Raw genomic sequence first — 15,180 nt, 5'->3', positions numbered from 1 at the left:
TTTTTGGTCACATTTTGGAGAACTAGATGTTGACAAGTTAAAACATTAAATCACCTCTTGTGGTATAGTGTTCCTGATCTTAAGTCACAGAAGCTCCTGAAAGCTTCAGTCTTCATCAGAAAGTACCAATGTTTCTCCTCTGTTCTTCAGTAGATAAAGAATCTTACAAAAGCTCTTTAAAATAATGACTATTAAATCTATGTCTAGGAATTTTTTTATGGTACTAACTTGAATCTAGTCTTATTTTGTTGACTTGGAACAATCAGTCAGCACATTTGGTTTCTATCTCAAAGGTTTGTGGTTTAATCCCACCAAGGGATATTTTTGACCTTGTGATCATATTTTGAAGAACCTTAGGTAGACAAGTTAAAACCACCTCTTGTTATGCAGTATAACACAAAAACCACCTCTTGTTATGCAGTATATCTAGACTTCTCTGATACAATTCCTCTTAAAAGTAGTTAATTAGGTAAGTTTTTAGGAAACCATTGAAGCACATTTTAGTGTTTGTACCAATGTGTTTCTTTGTTCTTTAATGGATGAACAGTTTTACTAAATCTCTTTTTTAACATAATAAAAAAGATAGAACTGAGCCAAAATATTAATCTCAGTTTTGTATTGGTTTAATCAACAAATAATTATAAAATAACAAAGATAGCAGAGGATGGTTTCGATCCATCGACCTCTGGGTTATGGGCCCAGCACGCTTCCGCTGCGCCACTCTGCTAATCATATACACAGCTTCAGCTCCTGAAAGCTTACCTCTTGACAAGAAAGTACCAATTTGTTTTTTTTTTGTTATTTAACGGAGGAAGAGTTTTACAAAAGATCTCCAGATGTTGGCACTTTACACATATTTCAATAAATCATTTTTAGATCACTAATTTGATACAACTTTAGAGGGGTCTCTGTGGCGCAATCGGTTAGCGCGTTCGGCTGTTAACCGAAAGGTTGGTGGTTCAATCCCACCCAGGGACGTAATCGACTTTCTGGTCACATTTTGGAGAACTAGATGTTGACAAGTTAAAACATTAAATCACCTCTTGTGGTATAGTGTTCCTGATCTTAAGTCACAGAAGCTCCTGAAAGCTTCACTCTTCATCAGAAAGTACCAATGTTTCTCCTCTGTTCTTCAGTAGATAAAGAATCTTACAAAAGCTCTTTAAAATAATGACTATTAAATCTATGTCTAGGAATTTTTTTATGGTACTAACTTGAATCTAGTCTTATTTTGTTGACTTGGAACAATCAGTCAGCACATTTGGTTTCTATCTCAAAGGTTTGTGGTTTAATCCCACCAAGGGATATTTTTGACCTTGTGATCATATTTTGAAGAACCTTAGGTAGACAAGTTAAAACCACCTCTTGTTATGCAGTATAACACATAAAACCACCTCTTGTTATGCAGTATATCTAGACTTCTCTGATACAATTCCTCTTAAAAGTAGTTAATTAGGTAAGTTTTTAGGAAACCATTGAAGCACATTTTAGTGTTTGTACCAATGTGTTTCTTTGTTCTTTAATGGATGAACAGTTTTACTAAATCTCTTTTTTAACATAATAAAAAAGATAGAACTGAGCCAAAATATTAATCTCAGTTTTGTATTGGTTTAATCAACAAATAATTATAAAAAATAAAGATAGCAGAGGATGGTTTCGATCCATCGACCTCTGGGTTATGGGCCCAGCACGCTTCCGATGCGCCACTCTGCTAATCATATACACAGCTTCAGCTCCTGAAAGCTTACCTCTTGACAAGAAAGTACCAATTTGTTTTTTTTTTGTTATTTAACGGAGGAAGAGTTTTACAAAAGATCTCCAGATATTGGCATTTTACACATATTTCAATAAATCATTTTTAGATCACTAATTTGATACAACTTTAGGGGGGTCTCTGTGGCGCAATCGGTTTGCGTGTTCGGCTGTTAACTGAAAGGTTGGTGGTTCAATCCCACCCAGGGACGTAATCGGCTTTTTGGTCACATTTTGGAGAACTAGATGTTGACAAGTTAAAACATTAAATCACCTCTTGTGGTATAGTGTTCCTGATCTTAAGTCACAGAAGCTCCTGAAAGCTTCACTCTTCATCAGAAAGTACCAATGTTTCTCCTCTGTTCTTCAGTAGATAAAGAATCTTACAAAAGCTCTTTAAAATAATGACTATTAAATCTATGTCTAGGAATTTTTTTATGGTACTAACTTGAATCTAGTCTTATTTTGTTGACTTGGAACAATCAGTCAGCACATTTGGTTTCTATCTCAAAGGTTTGTGGTTTAATCCCACCAAGGGATATTTTTGACCTTGTGATCATATTTTGAAGAACCTTAGGTAGACAAGTTAAAACCACCTCTTGTTATGCAGTATAACACATAAAACCACCTCTTGTTATGCAGTATATCTAGACTTCTCTGATACAATTCCTCTTAAAAGTAGTTAATTAGGTAAGTTTTTAGGAAACCATTGAAGCACATTTTAGTGTTTGTACCAATGTGTTTCTTTGTTCTTTAATGGATGAACAGTTTTACTAAAACTGTTTTTTAACATAATAAAAAAGATAGAACTGAGCCAAAATATTAATCTCAGTTTTGTATTGGTTTAATCAACAAATAATTATAAAATAACAAAGATAGCAGAGGATGGTTTCGATCCATCAACTTCTGGGTTATGGGCCCAGCACGCTTCCGCTGCGCCACTCTGCTAATCATATACACAGCTTCAGCTCCTGAAAGCTTACCTCTTGACAAGAAAGTACCAATTTGTTTTTTTTTGTTCTTCAACGGAGGAAGAGTTTTACAAAAGATCTCCAGATGTTGGCATTTTACACATATTTCAATAAATCATTTTTAGATCACTAATTTGATACTACTTTAGAGGGGTCTCTGTGGCGCAATCGGTTAGCGCGTTCGGCTGTTAACCGAAAGGTTGGTGGTTCAATCCCACCCAGGGACGTAATCGACTTTTTGGTCACATTTTGGAGAACTAGATGTTGACAAGTTAAAACATTAAATCACCTCTTGTGGTATAGTGTTCCTGATCTTAAGTCACAGAAGCTCCTGAAAGCTTCACTCTTCATCAGAAAGTACCAATGTTTCTCCTCTGTTCTTCAGTAGATAAAGAATCTTACAAAAGCTCTTTAAAATAATGACTATTAAATCTATGTCTAGGAATTTTTTTATGGTACTAACTTGAATCTAGTCTTATTTTGTTGACTTGGAACAATCAGTCAGCACATTTGGTTTCTATCTCAAAGGTTTGTGGTTTAATCCCACCAAGGGATATTTTTGACCTTGTGATCATATTTTGAAGAACCTTAGGTAGACAAGTTAAAACCACCTCTTGTTATGCAGTATAACACATAAAACCACCTCTTGTTATGCAGTACATCTAGACTTCTCTGATACAATTCCTCTTAAAAGTAGTTAATTAGGTAAGTTTTTAGGAAACCATTGAAGCACATTTTAGTGTTTGTACCAATGTGTTTCTTTGTTCTTTAATGGATGAACAGTTTTACTAAAACTCTTTTTTAACATAATAAAAAAGATAGAACTGAGCCAAAATATTAATCTCAGTTTTGTATTGGTTTAATCAACAAATAATTTTAAAATAACAAAGATAGCAGAGGATGGTTTCGATCCATCAACTTCTGGGTTATGGGCCCAGCACGCTTCCGCTGCGCCACTCTGCTAATCATATACACAGCTTCAGCTCCTGAAAGCTTACCTCTTGACAAGAAAGTACCAATTTGTTTTTTTTTGTTCTTCAACGGAGGAAGAGTTTTACAAAAGATCTCCAGATGTTGGCATTTTACACATATTTCAATAAATCATTTTTAGATCACTAATTTGATACTACTTTAGAGGGGTCTCTGTGGCGCAATCGGTTAGCGCGTTCGGCTGTTAACCGAAAGGTTGGTGGTTCAATCCCACCCAGGGACGTAATCGACTTTTTGGTCACATTTTGGAGAACTAGATGTTGACAAGTTAAAACATTAAATCACCTCTTGTGGTATAGTGTTCCTGATCTTAAGTCACAGAAGCTCCTGAAAGCTTCACTATTCATCAGAAAGTACCAATGTTTCTCCTCTGTTCTTCAGTAGATAAAGAATCTTACAAAAGCTCTTTAAAATAATGACTATTAAATCTATGTCTAGGAATTTTTTTTATGGTACTAACTTGAATCTAGTCTTATTTTGTTGACTTGGAACAATCAGTCAGCACATTTGGTTTCTATCTCAAAGGTTTGTGGTTTAATCCCACCAAGGGATATTTTTGACCTTGTGATCATATTTTGAAGAACTTTAGGTAGACAAGTTAAAACCACCTCTTGTTATGCAGTATAACACATAAAACCACCTCTTGTTATGCAGTATATCTAGACTTCTCTGATACAATTCCTCTTAAAAGTAGTTAATTAGGTAAGTTTTTAGGAAACCATTGAAGCACATTTTAGTGTTTGTACCAATGTGTTTCTTTGTTCTTTAATGGATGAACAGTTTTACTAAATCTCTTTTTTAACATAATAAAAAAGATAGAACTGAGCCAAAATATTAATCTCAGTTTTGTATTGGTTTAATCAACAAATAATTATAAAAAAACAAAGATAGCAGAGGATGGTTTCGATCCATCGACCTCTGGGTTATGGGCCCAGCACGCTTCCGCTGCGCCACTCTGCTAATCATATACACAGCTTCAGCTCCTGAAAGCTTACCTCTTGACAAGAAAGTACCAATTTGTTTTTTTTTGTTATTTAACGGAGGAAGAGTTTTACAAAAGATCTCCAGATGTTGGCATTTTACACATATTTCAATAAATCATTTTTAGATCACTAATTTGATACAACTTTAGAGGGGTCTCTGTGGCGCAATCGGTTAGCGCGTTCGGCTGTTAACCGAAAGGTTGGTGGTTCAATCCCACCCAGGGACGTAATCGACTTTTTGGTCACATTTTGGAGAACTAGATGTTGACAAGTTAAAACATTAAATCACCTCTTGTGGTATAGTGTTCCTGATCTTAAGTCACAGAAGCTCCTGAAAGCTTCACTCTTCATCAGAAAGTACCAATGTTTCTCCTCTGTTCTTCAGTAGATAAAGAATCTTACAAAAGCTCTTTAAAATAATGACTATTAAATCTATGTCTAGGAATTTTTTTATGGTACTAACTTGAATCTAGTCTTATTTTGTTGACTTGGAACAATCAGTCAGCACATTTGGTTTCTATCTCAAAGGTTTGTGGTTTAATCCCACCAAGGGATATTTTTGACCTTGTGATCATATTTTGAAGAACCTTAGGTAGACAAGTTAAAACCACCTCTTGTTATGCAGTATAACACATAAAACCACCTCTTGTTATGCAGTATATCTAGACTTCTCTGATACAATTCCTCTTAAAAGTAGTTAATTAGGTAAGTTTTTAGGAAACCATTGAAGCACATTTTAGTGTTTGTACCAATGTGTTTCTTTGTTCTTTAATGGATGAACAGTTTTACTAAAACTCTTTTTTAACATAATAAAAAAGATAGAACTGAGCCAAAATATTAATCTCAGTTTTGTATTGGTTTAATCAACAAATAATTATAAAATAACAAAGATAGCAGAGGATGGTTTCGATCCATCAACTTCTGGGTTATGGGCCCAGCACGCTTCCGCTGCGCCACTCTGCTAATCATATACACGGCTTCAGCTCCTGAAAGCTTACCTCTTGACAAGAAAGTACCAATTTGTTTTTTTTTGTTCTTCAACGGAGGAAGAGTTTTACAAAAGATCTCCAGATGTTGGCATTTTACACATATTTCAATAAATCATTTTTAGATCACTAATTTGATACAACTTTAGAGGGGTTTCTGTGGCGCAATCGGTTAGCGCGTTCGGCTGTTAACCGAAAGGTTGGTGGTTCAATCCCACCCAGGGACGTAATCGACTTTTTGGTCACATTTTGGAGAACTAGATGTTGACAAGTTAAAACATTAAATCACCTCTTGTGGTATAGTGTTCCTGATCTTAAGTCACAGAAGCTCCTAAAAGCTTCACTCTTCATCAGAAAGTACCAATGTTTCTCCTCTGTTCTTCAGTAGATAAAGAATCTTACAAAAGCTCTTTAAAATAATGACTATTAAATCTATGTCTAGGAATTTCTTTATGGTACTAACTTGAATCTAGTCTTATTTTGTTGACTTGGAACAATCAGTCAGCACATTTGGTTTCTATCTCAAAGGTTTGTGGTTTAATCCCACCAAGGGATATTTTTGACCTTGTGATCATATTTTGAAGAACCTTAGGTAGACAAGTTAAAACCACCTCTTGTTATGCAGTATAACACATAAAACCACCTCTTGTTATGCAGTATATCTAGACTTCTCTGATACAATTCCTCTTAAAAGTAGTTAATTAGGTAAGTTTTTAGGAAACCATTGAAGCACATTTTAGTGTTTGTACCAATGTGTTTCTTTGTTCTTTAATGGATGAACAGTTTTACTAAAACTCTTTTTTAACATAATAAAAAAGATAGAACTGAGCCAAAATATTAATCTCAGTTTTGTATTGGTTTAATCAACAAATAATTATAAAAAATAAAGATAGCAGAGGATGGTTTCGATCCATCGACCTCTGGGTTATGGGCCCAGCACGCTTCCGCTGCGCCACTCTGCTAATCATATACACAGCTTCAGCTCCTGAAAGCTTACCTCTTGACAAGAAAGTACCAATTTGTTTTTTTTTGTTCTTCAACGGAGGAAGAGTTTTACAAAAGATCTCCAGATGTTGGCCTTTTACACATATTTCAATAAATCATTTTTAGATCACTAATTTGATACAACTTTAGAGGGGTCTCTGTGGCGCAATCGGTTAGCGCGTTCGGCTGTTAACCGAAAGGTTGGTGGTTCAATCCCACCCAGGGACGTAATCGACTTTTTGGTCACATTTTGGAGAACTAGATGTTGACAAGTTAAAACATTAAATCACCTCTTGTGGTATAGTGTTCCTGATCTTAAGTCACAGAAGCTCCTGAAAGCTTCACTCTTCATCAGAAAGTACCAATGTTTCTCCTCTGTTCTTCAGTAGATAAAGAATCTTACAAAAGCTCTTTAAAATAATGACTATTAAATCTATGTCTAGGAATTTTTTTATGGTACTAACTTGAATCTAGTCTTATTTTGTTGACTTGGAACAATCAGTCAGCACATTTGGTTTCTATCTCAAAGGTTTGTGGTTTAATCCCACCAAGGGATATTTTTGACCTTGTGATCATATTTTGAAGAACCTTAGGTAGACAAGTTAAAACCACCTCTTGTTATGCAGTATAACACATAAAACCACCTCTTGTTATGCAGTATATCTAGACTTCTCTGATACAATTCCTCTTAAAAGTAGTTAATTAGGTAAGTTTTTAGGAAACCATTGAAGCACATTTTAGTGTTTGTACCAATGTGTTTCTTTGTTCTTTAATGGATGAACAGTTTTACTAAAACTCTTTTTTAACATAATAAAAAAGATAGAACTGAGCCAAAATATTAATCTCAGTTTTGTATTGGTTTAATCAACAAATAATTATAAAATAACAAAGATAGCAGAGGATGGTTTCGATCCATCAACTTCTGGGTTATGGGCCCAGCACGCTTCCGCTGCGCCACTCTGCTAATCATATACACAGCTTCAGCTCCTGAAAGCTTACCTCTTGACAAGAAAGTACCAATTTGTTTTTTTTTGTTCTTCAACGGAGGAAGAGTTTTACAAAAGATCTCCAGATGTTGGCATTTTACACATATTTCAATAAATCATTTTTAGATCACTAATTTGATACAACTTTAGAGGGGTTTCTGTGGCGCAATCGGTTAGCGCGTTCGGCTGTTAACCGAAAGGTTGGTGGTTCAATCCCACCCAGGGACGTAATCGACTTTTTGGTCACATTTTGGAGAACTAGATGTTGACAAGTTAAAACATTAAATCACCTCTTGTGGTATAGTGTTCCTGATCTTAAGTCACAGAAGCTCCTAAAAGCTTCACTCTTCATCAGAAAGTACCAATGTTTCTCCTCTGTTCTTCAGTAGATAAAGAATCTTACAAAAGCTCTTTAAAATAATGACTATTAAATCTATGTCTAGGAATTTCTTTATGGTACTAACTTGAATCTAGTCTTATTTTGTTGACTTGGAACAATCAGTCAGCACATTTGGTTTCTATCTCAAAGGTTTGTGTTTTAATCCCACCAAGGGATATTTTTGACCTTGTGATCATATTTTGAAGAACCTTAGGTAGACAAGTTAAAACCACCTCTTGTTATGCAGTATAACACATAAAACCACCTCTTGTTATGCAGTATATCTAGACTTCTCTGATACAATTCCTCTTAAAAGTAGTTAATTAGGTAAGTTTTTAGGAAACCATTGAAGCACATTTTAGTGTTTGTACCAATGTGTTTCTTTGTTCTTTAATGGATGAACAGTTTTACTAAAACTCTTTTTTAACATAATAAAAAAGATAGAACTGAGCCAAAATATTAATCTCAGTTTTGTATTGGTTTAATCAACAAATAATTATAAAAAAACAAAGATAGCAGAGGATGGTTTTTATATCCATCGACCTCTGGGTTATGGGCCCAGCACGCTTCCGCTGCGCCACTCTGCTAATCATATAAACAGCTTCAGCTCCTGAAAGCTTACCTCTTGACAAGAAAGTACCAATTTGATTTTTTGTTCTTTAATGGAGGAAGAGTTTTACAAAAGATCTCCAGATGTTGGCCTTTTACACATATTTAAATAAATCATTTTTAGATCACTAATCTGATACAACTTTAGAGGGGTTTCTGTGGCGCAATCGGTTAGCGCGTTCGGCTGTTAACCGAAAGGTTGGTGGTTCAATCCCACCCAGGGACGTAATCGACTTTTTGGTCACATTTTGGAGAACTAGATGTTGACAAGTTAAAACATTAAATCACCTCTTGTGGTATAGTGTTCCTGATCTTAAGTCACAGAAGCTCCTGAAAGCTTCAGTCTTCATCAGAAAGTACCAATGTTTCTCCTCTGTTCTTCAGTAGATAAAGAATCTTACAAAAGCTCTTTAAAATAATGACTATTAAATCTATGTCTAGGAATTTTTTTATGGTACTAACTTGAATCTAGTCTTATTTTGTTGACTTGGAACAATCAGTCAGCACATTTGGTTTCTATCTCAAAGGTTTGTGGTTTAATCCCACCAAGGGATATTTTTGACCTTGTGATCATATTTTGAAGAACTTTAGGTAGACAAGTTAAAACCACCTCTTGTTATGCAGTATAACACATAAAACCACCTCTTGTTATGCAGTATATCTAGACTTCTCTGATACAATTCCTCTTAAAAGTAGTTAATAAGGTAAGTTTTTAGGAAACCATTGAAGCACATTTTAGTGTTTGTACCAATGTGTTTCTTTGTTCTTTAATGGATGAACAGTTTTACTAAATCTCTTTTTTAACATAATAAAAAAGATAGAACTGAGCCAAAATATTAATCTCAGTTTTGTATTGGTTTAATCAACAAATAATTATAAAAAAACAAAGATAGCAGAGGATGGTTTCGATCCATCGACCTCTGGGTTATGGGCCCAGCACGCTTCCGCTGCGCCACTCTGCTAATCATATACACAGCTTCAGCTCCTGAAAGCTTACCTCTTGACAAGAAAGTACCAATTTGTTTTTTTTTGTTCTTCAACGGAGGAAGAGTTTTACAAGAGATCTCCAGATGTTGGCATTTTACACATATTTCAATAAATCATTTTTAGATCACTAATTTGATACTACTTTAGACGGGTCTCTGTGGCGCAATCGGTTAGCGCGTTCGGCTGTTAACCGAAAGGTTGGTGGTTCAATCCCACCCAGGGATGTAATCGACTTTTTGGTCACATTTTGGAGAACTAGATGTTGACAAGTTAAAACATTAAATCACCTCTTGTGGTATAGTGTTCCTGATCTTAAGTCACAGAAGCTCCTGAAAGCTTCACTCTTATTCAGAAAGTACCAATGTTTCTCCTCTGTTCTTCAGTAGATAAAGAATCTTACAAAAGCTCTTTAAAATAATGACTATTAAATCTATGTCTAGGAATTTTTTTATGGTACTAACTTGAATCTAGTCTTATTTTGTTGACTTGGAACAATCAGTCAGCACATTTGGTTTCTATCTCAAAGGTTTGTGGTTTAATCCCACCAAGGGATATTTTTGACCTTGTGATCATATTTTGAAGAACTTTAGGTAGACAAGTTAAAACCACCTCTTGTTATGCAGTATAACACATAAAACCACCTCTTGTTATGCAGTATATCTAGACTTCTCTGATACAATTCCTCTTAAAAGTAGTTAATTAGGTAAGTTTTTAGGAAACCATTGAAGCACATTTTAGTGTTTGTACCAATGTGTTTCTTTGTTCTTTAATGGATGAACAGTTTTACTAAATCTCTTTTTTAACATAATAAAAAAGATAGAACTAAGCCAAAATATTAATCTCAGTTTTGTATTGGTTTAATCAACAAATAATTATAAAAAAACAAAGATAGCAGAGGATGGTTTCGATCCATCGACCTCTGGGTTATGGGCCCAGCGCGCTTCCGCTGCGCCACTCTGCTAATCATATACACAGCTTCAGCTCCTGAAAGCTTACCTCTTGACAAGAAAGTACCAATTTGTTTTTTTTTGTTCTTCAACGGAGGAAGAGTTTTACAAAAGATCTCCAGATGTTGGCATTTTACACATATTTCAATAAATCATTTTTAGATCACTAATTTGATACAACTTTAGAGGGGTTTCTGTGGCGCAATCGGTTAGCGCGTTCGGCTGTTAACCGAAAGGTTGGTGGTTCAATCCCACCCAGGGACGTAATCGACTTTTTGGTCACATTTGGGAGAACTAGATGTTGACAAGTTAAAACATTAAATCACCTCTTGTGGTATAGTGTTCCTGATTCAAGTCACAGAAGCTCCTAAAAGCTTCACTCTTCATCAGAAAGTACCAATGTTTCTCCTCTGTTCTTCAGTAGATAAAGAATCTTACAAAAGCTCTTTAAAATAATGACTATTAAATCTATGTCTAGGAATTTCTTTATGGTACTAACTTGAATCTAGTCTTATTTTGTTGACTTGGAACAATCAGTCAGCACATTTGGTTTCTATCTCAAAGGTTTGTGGTTTAATCCCACCAAGGGATATTTTTGACCTTGTGATCATATTTTGAAGAACCTTAGGTAGACAAGTTAAAACCACCTCTTGTTATGCAGTATAACACATAAAACCACCTCTTGTTATGCAGTATATCTAGACTTCTCTGATACAATTCCTCTTAAAAGTAGTTAATTAGGTAAGTTTTTAGGAAACCATTGAAGCACATTTTAGTGTTTGTACCAATGTATTTCTTTGTTCTTTAATGGATGAACAGTTTTACTGAATCTCTTTTTTAACATAATAAAAAAGATAGAACTGAGCCAAAATATTAATCTCAGTTTTGTATTGGTTTAATCAACAAATAATTATAAAAAAACAAAGATAGCAGAGGATGGTTTCGATCCATCGACCTCTGGGTTATGGGCCCAGCACGCTTCCGCTGCGCCACTCTGCTAATCATATACACAGCTTCAGCTCCTGAAAGCTTACCTCTTGACAAGAAAGTACCAATTTGTTTTTTTTTGTTCTTCAACGGAGGAAGAGTTTTACAAGAGATCTCCAGATGTTGGCATTTTACACATATTTCAATAAATCATTTTTAGATCACTAATTTGATACTACTTTAGAGGGGTCTCTGTGGCGCAATCGGTTAGCGCGTTCGGCTGTTAACCGAAAGGTTGGTGGTTCAATCCCACCCAGGGATGTAATCGACTTTTTGGTCACATTTTGGAGAACTAGATGTTGACAAGTTAAAACATTAAATCACCTCTTGTGGTATAGTGTTCCTGATCTTAAGTCACAGAAGCTCCTGAAAGCTTCACTCTTCATCAGAAAGTACCAATGTTTCTCCTCTGTTCTTCAGTAGATAAAGAATCTTACAAAAGCTCTTTAAAATAATGACTATTAAATCTATGTCTAGGAATTTTTTTATGGTACTAACTTGAATCTAGTCTTATTTTGTTGACTTGGAACAATCAGTCAGCACATTTGGTTTCTATCTCAAAGGTTTGTGGTTTAATCCCACCAAGGGATATTTTTGACCTTGTGATCATATGTTGAAGAACTTTAGGTAGACAAGTTAAAACCACCTCTTGTTATGCAGTATAACACATAAAACCACCTCTTGTTATGCAGTATATCTAGACTTCTCTGATACAATTCCTCTTAAAAGTAGTTAATTAGGTAAGTTTTTAGGAAACCATTGAAGCACATTTTAGTGTTTGTACCAATGTGTTTTTTTGTTCTTTAATGGATGAACAGTTTTACTAAATCTCTTTTTTAACATAATAAAAAAGATAGAACTAAGCCAAAATATTAATCTCAGTTTTGTATTGGTTTAATCAACAAATAATTATAAAAAAACAAAGATAGCAGAGGATGGTTTCGATCCATCGACCTCTGGGTTATGGGCCCAGCACGCTTCCGCTGCGCCACTCTGCTAATCATATACACAGCTTCAGCTCCTGAAAGCTTACCTCTTGACAAGAAAGTACCAATTTGTTTTTTTTTGTTCTTCAACGGAGGAAGAGTTTTACAAAAGATCTCCAGATGTTGGCATTTTACACATATTTCAATAAATCATTTTTAGATCACTAATTTGATACAACTTTAGAGGGGTTTCTGTGGCGCAATCGGTTAGCGCGTTCGGCTGTTAACCGAAAGGTTGGTGGTTCAATCCCACCCAGGGATGTAATCGACTTTTTGGTCACATTTTGGAGAACTAGATGTTGACAAGTTAAAACATTAAATCACCTCTTGTGGTATAGTGTTCCTGATCTTAAGTCACAGAAGCTCCTGAAAGCTTCACTCTTCATCAGAAAGTACCAATGTTTCTCCTCTGTTCTTCAGTAGATAAAGAATCTTACAAAAGCTCTTTAAAATAATGACTATTAAATCTATGTCTAGGAATTTTTTTATGGTACTAACTTGAATCTAGTCTTATTTTGTTGACTTGGAACAATCAGTCAGCACATTTGGTTTCTATCTCAAAGGTTTGTGGTTTAATCCCACCAAGGGATATTTTTGACCTTGTGATCATATTTTGAAGAACTTTAGGTAGACAAGTTAAAACCACCTCTTGTTATGCAGTATAACACATAAAACCACCTCTTGTTATGCAGTATATCTAGACTTCTCTGATACAATTCCTCTTAAAAGTAGTTAATTAGGTAAGTTTTTAGGAAACCATTGAAGCACATTTTAGTGTTTGTACCAATGTGTTTCTTTGTTCTTTAATGGATGAACAGTTTTACTAAATCTCTTTTTTAACATAATAAAAAAGATAGAACTAAGCCAAAATATTAATCTCAGTTTTGTATTGGTTTAATCAACAAATAATTATAAAAAAACAAAGATAGCAGAGGATGGTTTCGATCCATCGACCTCTGGGTTATGGGCCCAGCACGCTTCCGCTGCGCCACTCTGCTAATCATATACACAGCTTCAGCTCCTGAAAGCTTACCTCTTGACAAGAAAGTACCAATTTGTTTTTTTTTGTTCTTCAACGGAGGAAGAGTTTTACAAAAGATCTCCAGATGTTGGCATTTTACACATATTTCAATAAATCATTTTTAGATCACTAATTTGATACAACTTTAGAGGGGTTTCTGTGGCGCAATCGGTTAGCGCGTTCGGCTGTTAACCGAAAGGTTGGTGGTTCAATCCCACCCAGGGACGTAATCGACTTTTTGGTCACATTTGGGAGAACTAGATGTTGACAAGTTAAAACATTAAATCACCTCTTGTGGTATAGTGTTCCTGATTCAAGTCACAGAAGCTCCTAAAAGCTTCACTCTTCATCAGAAAGTACCAATGTTTCTCCTCTGTTCTTCAGTAGATAAAGAATCTTACAAAAGCTCTTTAAAATAATGACTATTAAATCTATGTCTAGGAATTTCTTTATGGTACTAACTTGAATCTAGTCTTATTTTGTTGACTTGGAACAATCAGTCAGCACATTTGGTTTCTATCTCAAAGGTTTGTGGTTTAATCCCACCAAAGGATATTTTTGACCTTGTGATCATATTTTGAAGAACCTTAGGTAGACAAGTTAAAACCACCTCTTGTTATGCAGTATAACACATAAAACCACCTCTTGTTATGCAGTATATCTAGACTTCTCTGATACAATTCCTCTTAAAAGTAGTTAATTAGGTAAGTTTTTAGGAAACCATTGAAGCACATTTTAGTGTTTGTACCAATGTATTTCTTTGTTCTTTAATGGATGAACAGTTTTACTAAATCTCTTTTTTAACATAATAAAAAAGATAGAACTGAGCCAAAATATTAATCTCAGTTTTGTATTGGTTTAATCAACAAATAATTATAAAATAACAAAGATAGCAGAGGATGGTTTCGATCCATCAACTTCTGGGTTATGGGCCCAGCACGCTTCCGCTGCGCCACTCTGCTAATCATATACACAGCTTCAGCTCCTGAAAGCTTACCTCTTGACAAGAAAGTACCAATTTGTTTTTTTTTGTTCTTCAACGGAGGAAGAGTTTTACAAAAGATCTCCAGATGTTGGCATTTTACACATATTTCAATAAATCATTTTTAGATCACTAATTTGATACAACTTTAGAGGGGTCTCTGTGGCGCAATCGGTTAGCGCGTTCGGCTGTTAATCGAAAGGTTGGTGGTTCAATCACACCCAGGGACGTAATCAACTTTTTGGTCACATTTTGGAGAACTAGATGTTGACAAGTTAAAACATTAAAATCACCTCTTGTGGTATAGTGTTCCTGATCTTAAGTCACAGAAGCTCCTGAAAGCTTCACTCTTCATCAGAAAGTACCAATGTTTCTCCTCTGTTCTTCAGTAGATAAAGAATCTTACAAAAGCTCTTTAAAATAATGACTATTAAATCTATGTCTAGGAATTTTTTTATGGTACTAACTTGAATCTAGTCTTATTTTGTTGACTTGGAACAATCAGTCAGCACATTTGGTTTCTATCTCAAAGGTTTGTGGTTTAATCCCACCAAGGGATATTTTTGACCTTGTGATCATATTTTGAAGAACCTTAGGTAGACAAGTTAAAACCACCTCTTGTTATGCAGT

General features: G+C 35.0%; 13 non-coding genes across 13 annotated transcripts; 12 read left to right on the top strand and 1 right to left on the bottom strand.

Annotated features, from left to right (window-relative positions):
- Positions 1 to 904: 904 nt before the first annotated feature.
- On the top strand, positions 905 to 978 carry TRNAN-GUU (transfer RNA asparagine (anticodon GUU)). Its single transcript has one exon. It is a non-coding gene; the product is annotated as a tRNA-Asn (tRNA).
- A 1,898-nt stretch (positions 979 to 2,876) lies between these two features.
- Positions 2,877 to 2,950, top strand: TRNAN-GUU (transfer RNA asparagine (anticodon GUU)). Its single transcript has one exon. It is a non-coding gene; the product is annotated as a tRNA-Asn (tRNA).
- Positions 2,951 to 3,862: 912 nt separating this feature from the next.
- On the top strand, positions 3,863 to 3,936 carry TRNAN-GUU (transfer RNA asparagine (anticodon GUU)). The gene has a single exon. It is a non-coding gene; the product is annotated as a tRNA-Asn (tRNA).
- Positions 3,937 to 4,849: 913 nt separating this feature from the next.
- Positions 4,850 to 4,923, top strand: TRNAN-GUU (transfer RNA asparagine (anticodon GUU)). The gene has a single exon. It is a non-coding gene; the product is annotated as a tRNA-Asn (tRNA).
- Positions 4,924 to 5,835: 912 nt separating this feature from the next.
- On the top strand, positions 5,836 to 5,909 carry TRNAN-GUU (transfer RNA asparagine (anticodon GUU)). The gene has a single exon. It is a non-coding gene; the product is annotated as a tRNA-Asn (tRNA).
- A 911-nt stretch (positions 5,910 to 6,820) lies between these two features.
- TRNAN-GUU (transfer RNA asparagine (anticodon GUU)) lies at positions 6,821 to 6,894 on the top strand. The gene has a single exon. It is a non-coding gene; the product is annotated as a tRNA-Asn (tRNA).
- Positions 6,895 to 7,806: 912 nt separating this feature from the next.
- On the top strand, positions 7,807 to 7,880 carry TRNAN-GUU (transfer RNA asparagine (anticodon GUU)). Its single transcript has one exon. It is a non-coding gene; the product is annotated as a tRNA-Asn (tRNA).
- Positions 7,881 to 8,792: 912 nt separating this feature from the next.
- TRNAN-GUU (transfer RNA asparagine (anticodon GUU)) lies at positions 8,793 to 8,866 on the top strand. Its single transcript has one exon. It is a non-coding gene; the product is annotated as a tRNA-Asn (tRNA).
- A 912-nt stretch (positions 8,867 to 9,778) lies between these two features.
- TRNAN-GUU (transfer RNA asparagine (anticodon GUU)) lies at positions 9,779 to 9,852 on the top strand. The gene has a single exon. It is a non-coding gene; the product is annotated as a tRNA-Asn (tRNA).
- A 664-nt stretch (positions 9,853 to 10,516) lies between these two features.
- Positions 10,517 to 10,588, bottom strand: TRNAM-CAU (transfer RNA methionine (anticodon CAU)). The gene has a single exon. It is a non-coding gene; the product is annotated as a tRNA-Met (tRNA).
- A 176-nt stretch (positions 10,589 to 10,764) lies between these two features.
- TRNAN-GUU (transfer RNA asparagine (anticodon GUU)) lies at positions 10,765 to 10,838 on the top strand. The gene has a single exon. It is a non-coding gene; the product is annotated as a tRNA-Asn (tRNA).
- A 911-nt stretch (positions 10,839 to 11,749) lies between these two features.
- TRNAN-GUU (transfer RNA asparagine (anticodon GUU)) lies at positions 11,750 to 11,823 on the top strand. The gene has a single exon. It is a non-coding gene; the product is annotated as a tRNA-Asn (tRNA).
- A 1,898-nt stretch (positions 11,824 to 13,721) lies between these two features.
- On the top strand, positions 13,722 to 13,795 carry TRNAN-GUU (transfer RNA asparagine (anticodon GUU)). The gene has a single exon. It is a non-coding gene; the product is annotated as a tRNA-Asn (tRNA).
- Positions 13,796 to 15,180: the final 1,385 nt, after the last annotated feature.

The sequence above is a fragment of the Crinia signifera genome, chromosome 3 (genome assembly GCF_055691185.1).
Source record: "Crinia signifera chromosome 3, ASM5569118v1, whole genome shotgun sequence".
NCBI classification, from domain to species: Eukaryota; Metazoa; Chordata; class Amphibia; order Anura; family Myobatrachidae; genus Crinia; species Crinia signifera.
Note: the sequence above shows the minus strand (reverse complement) of the source record. Positions and strands in the feature narration are given on the sequence as shown.